Raw genomic sequence first — 5,527 nt, 5'->3', positions numbered from 1 at the left:
ATGCTGCCAGAGCTGGGCATGGCACGGCCTGGCCGGGCACCAAAGGTTCCCCCTTTGCTGGGGCGGCTGCAGGGAATTCTTCAGTGGCTGCCAAGCTGCTTTTGGGCTCTGGGCAGCTGCTGAGGAGGTGGCTGTGCCATGGCTGGCTGCAGGCTGGGCACATGTCCTGCCCTGCTGCTCTGCTCCCAAAGGCAGCAATGCTGGGCAGCTTTGGGCCCAGCTCTGAGCACGGCCAGCACGGCCTGGGCACTGCGGGCGGCTGGGACAAGGGGACAGGAGGCTTCAGCTGACGGGCGGGTTCTGCTTTCTCTCCTCACAGCCGGGCTCTGCCGATGCTGAGGCTGCTCCGGGCTCTGCCAGGGCTCTGCTGGGGCTCAGCCCCGGGCACGGCTGGGCCCGCTCTCCCCTCACAGGGCTCTGACAGCTTTGCATCAGACGGGCCCCTTGCGAGCACAGCGACGGAGCTTTCTGCTTTTGCAGGTGAGTGAGACTCTGGTGCAGGCCAAGAGATTGCAGGCAGGGACACACATCCCACTGGCAAGAACCCAAACTCTGCACAGTCCCAGCTGAACGCCTGGATCTGCACAGGGTGTTCTGTCTGTCCCACTCTTCCTTCCTTTTGGGCTGGAATTGTGCCATTGCACTTTCTTCCTCCTCTGGAAGTGCCACGAGTGGGCCCAACCTGGCGAGTGGGCCGTGTTCCTGAGGCAGTGCAGTCTGGAGCTGATGGATGAAGAATCGCCCTTCTCCACGACCAAAGCAGAGCAAAAAGCCCTGAGTGGGACTTGGTGTCTTTAAGAACCCCCTGACAATTTCCAAGGGAATGTGCAGCTCATTGCAGGGTGAGAAGGAAGGGCATCTTCTCCATGAGTTGGGGTGGGACAGAGTTTAGATTGCCACTCCTGCTCGGAGCTGGCAGGGCACAAGCAATTTCCTATTGCTTCAACCACAATTTAAAATAACAATGTTGGAAACAAAGCCCAAAATCTTTAACAAAGGACTGCTGAGGTCAGTAAGATGGATCAATGCCCTCAGCATATTTACAAATACCTGAGTTGTCTTTTTGAAAAGATCAGTTACCTCTTAATTTAGAGTTACAAAAGACTTTTCACTCCACATTTGGGTTTTGGTTTTATGTTTCATAATATTTTCTGGGTTTTTTCTTTTTTGTTTTTCTAATTATTTAAACAGAAAACATATCCTAAATGATGGAGCAGCACTGCTGAACATGGGGACATGCAGAGGGAGCAGAAGCAGCTGCCTTTGTCCCCCTGCAGCTCCAAGGCCCAATCTCTGAGCAGACAGGGCTGGCAGAGACTCGCAGGCTCCCTGTTTGCTGTGCTGCCCCACTTGTGAGCGGCCCAGCTCTGCGTGAGGCACAGGGAGAACAAGGGGCAGCTCCCTGCCAGCCCCGCAGCCCAGGCACCCCTCGGGCCCTGGGGCTCGGGGCACTGTCAGCACCCGCTGCTCCAGCGCCCGCTCCTGCTGGCACTGACAGCAACACCCAAACTGTGCCTGATCCCGAGGGAGCAGCAGCAGGGCCTGGATCTGATCCCTGGCTCTGGGGCAGGGCTGGACAAATGACCCCCACAGCAGCAGCAGCAGCAAATGGAGCTGACTTTCAGCACAGCCCCTGCCGCTGTTCCCTCCTGTTGGCAGCGGTGTCACAGCAGCCTGGGGCACCTGGGAGCCCTCAGTGCCAGCAGGGACTGCAGATGGCAGCCCTGGGCTCCTGGAGGGTGTGCAAGGAGCAGAGGTGGGCACTCCCTGTCCATGTGGAGCTTCCAGGTGGAAAAGGCTGCTGTGAGCAGGCAGCTCCGAGGGCAGAGAAAGGAGGGTCTCGAGCACTGGATCTGTGCCAGTGCCACAGCCCTGGGCAGCAGCCACCGAGCCCCGGGGGCACAGAGGGCACAGCAAGAAGGACAAAAGCAGCCAAGGGCAGAGACTGGGAAGGGCGAGAGCTGGGAGCAGGAACAGCTGCTCCATTGCACTCTTGGAGAAAGCTCTTGGCTGTTTCAAAGCGCTGAAAGGCGTGAAGGGCACAGAGGAGGCCACAGCAAACAATGCTCCTGTTTTCACAGCCTCCCCTCTCCGTGTGCCAGAAGGAATTGGATGAACTGTATTCTTCTCTCCGAGTCATCTCGTTCAGCATGAGCAGCTCAGCACCAGGAGCTGAAGGAGCTGAAGCCTTAGGCCACAAGAGCTGAGCAAGAGGAGACTTTTGACCAAAGTAATGCTGGTGCCATGGACCTGGCTGAATGCAGCAGACAGAATCCTGGAATGACAGAATCCTTCCTGTTGGAAAAGACCTCTGAGCTCATCGAGTCCAACCATTAACCCAGCACTGTCAAGCCCAGCATTAAACCACATCCCTGAAGTGCCAAGGCCTGGACAAGAGGCCCTGAGCCAAAAGTGACCTCTGGATGAACCTTCCAACCAAAGGTTATCTTTGTATCTGCTCATTACCGAAATATGCATGATCATTAGCGTTGTGATTGATGTATCCTCTCATTAGTGAAACATGTATTGACCTTTCTGTGTTTAGACACCAGACAAGGCCATGAAATCCCACATCTGGCCTTGTTTGGGGCTGTATGGTCAAAGGCAGCTGCCTTGGCTCCTCCTTGAGCCCTGACCAGGCTTAGGAGGAAGGCAAGAGGAGGATGAAAGCAGATGTTCCCGCACTAGAAGTGCTGTCAGTTTGTTTCTCCAGCACTGTCAAAGCTGGGCCCTCTCCCAGCGGGGTTGGAGCCTCAGCTGTGGCTGGAGGCAGCTGCAGGAATTCCCAGTGTCCGCGAGTGGCTCTCCAGTCCTTGGCTGGGACAGCTTCCCCCAGCTGATGGGTGGCTCTGGGTGCTGGTAAAGTCTGAGGGGAACTGAGGCTGCATCTTGGTTAATCACTGCAGGCAATCTTTGGCAGGGATGATTGGGGGCATTGCTGAGCTGCTCCTGCTCTGATTCTTTGCTGCTTTGAGCTGTAGCAAATGACACAGTTCCTTCAGTTGGTGTCTGTGTCTTTGGTGCTGGCCCTGCCCACTGGTACAACAAAACTGGCGTAGTCTGGCTGGATCGCACCAAAATGTCACTTTTTAAATGTAAATGTAAGGAATCAGTCCTGTCCGAAATCCCAGATGGGAAGAGCTTCCCTGGAGTTCGCTGGCTCTGGAGTGGGCTGCGGTCGGAGCACCGTGCGAGCAGTGGGGCAGTTGGTTAAAAGGAGCTGAAGCGCTGGATGTCTTAAAATGCATCCCAAAATTGGATATGGAAAAAGGAAAAGAGCTTGTGGGTTTGGGAAGAGGAGGATGGATTTTGTTAACAGCGTATTGGAAGCAGCACCAACAGAAGGAACAATTGTTGTTGGAATGCTCCCACATGGAGCAATAGAAGAAGTTTTTAATCTTGAGCTCAAATGTCTTTGTGCAAGTGAACTAATAATAATATCCTAGTTGATATATATATAAAAGAATATTTATATTGTATATAAATAATAATGTGAAATAGTGCTGACAATACGAATTCTTTAGATGTAACACTATTATTATTATATAATACTACTATATAATTAGATGTAACACTAAATACCCTCCAGAAAATGGTTGGCCAGGACCCAAAGGTTACTGGTAAACTCTGTGAGATTGCATACAATGAATAAAGGAGGAAGGGATGGAATTGGCTGTTTTTATAGGGTTTGCTGATACTGTGATCTGGAATGCTTTGTCTGTTCCTGTGAAAAAGAGAGTGATGAAGACTGCTGGGTTTTTCATATCCCAGGCTATGCACAAGCTGCAGGATTGGTTGAGCAGATGAAGGGGTTGTTAAAAGAGCAGCTGAAAAAATGCGGAGATGGGAACCCGTCCTGATGGAGAACCCATCTCCCAGATGTGCTCCATAGCCTTAACAATGGGCCCGCTGGGGAAATGGAAACCCCTGGGTGTGCCCGGCTGCACCCAGTCTGCAAATCCACCCATGGACAGGGAGACTTGGACTTCCTGGGAAATCGTTCTGGGTGCGATGGGCCCTGACAGGGCCACCCCAGAGGCTGCAGGGCTGGGCCTTCCTGCATTAGGATTAATTGGGATAAATCAGGAGCAAGGGAGAGTTATCAATGCAGGAATAGGAATTCAGATTCCTCCGGGACACTTTGGTTTGATAACTGCTTGCCGGAGCTTGGCCTTGACAAGTGTTCATGTCATGGGAGGAGGAATTGATGCAGATTATCAAGGAGAAATCAAAGGAATTCTGGTAAACAATAGTGAACAAGATTGGATTATTTAACTCCATGACAGGCCAGCACAATTACTGATACTGCAGGTTTATAAACAATTGTGAAAAAAGGAGATCCACCTCAAATGACCACTGTTGGTGGAGAGAAAGGGTTTGGATCCAGCAGTCCTAATAATGGAGCCCGAGTGTGGGTCCAGAGGCCCAATGGCCCTCCCGAGGCAGCTGAAGGAACAGCTCCGGGGAAAGACAGCACTGTTTGAACCCTGGAACCCGGGCAGGAACGATGGGAATGTGTCCCTGCAGCCAAGTGTTCTGTGTGAGAACAAGGAGATGTTACAGGATATTGTTTCACAGATCCTGCCAGACCCAATCTCCCTGTTTGCCCCCATGGCCCCTCTGGAAAATGCTCTGATCCACGGGGCTCCATGTGAAGGCTGATGTGACTCTGAGTGACTTCCACACGGATTCCAGCCAGGAGCCTGGGTGCCCCTCAGGGACTGGGACCCGGCACCTCTCCAGCCGAAGGGGAAAGGACCCCACCAAGCCTTGTTACCCCCAACACGGCGGTAAAGCTGAACAGCAAAGGTCCTTGGGGGCATTATTCTGGAATTAAAAAGGTGCCAGCTCCATGGACAATGGAATTATTGTTCCTAACCCCAATGAGACTGAGGAAAAAGAGTGATGCCTCCCTTTAGGGTGCTTCAGCAACAACTGCAAGGAAGAGTTATATGTTAAGAGAACATTTTCCACCCAAAGAGTGCCTTGGATTTCAGAAAGCCAAAGATTCTGGTTCACCCTGTGCCCCACATGCGCTGCCTCATCCTGTGGAGTTCACATTAACGAGCTGAATCGATTATTAGAAGAAGCAGCAAATGATACTGTTAAAATATCCAACAGCACATCCTGTGAGCTCCCACAAACACGAACGGGGGCTCTGCAGACCCGCATGGCCTTGGATTATCTGCCTGCTGGCCAAGGAGGAGCCTGGGCTATTCTAGGACAGGAATGCTGCACTGGTATCAGTGATGGGTTTGAAGTCCAACAGTCAGGAATCACCTCGATGGAAAGAGCAGTGGAAGAGTGGCAGAAAGAAGAAAATTCTCCTTGCTGGGATTGGCTTTGGGGCTGCCAAACTGGAGGCTGCTGCGAAATGCATTTGTGGCAGTCACTGTAATCACTGCAGTGTGAGCACTTGGTGTGTTATGATTCCATGTTAGAGCTGTTGTGACACTTTGTGCTGGGAAATGGAGCACTGAGACTTGTCTAAAAAGAGACACAGTCTCACAAAAAAGGGGGATTTGAT

This window comes from Coloeus monedula, assembly GCF_965178545.1.
Source record: "Coloeus monedula genome assembly, contig: HAP1_SCAFFOLD_119, whole genome shotgun sequence".
Lineage (NCBI taxonomy): Eukaryota > Metazoa > Chordata > Aves > Passeriformes > Corvidae > Coloeus > Coloeus monedula.
This window is presented reverse-complemented; position numbering follows the sequence as displayed.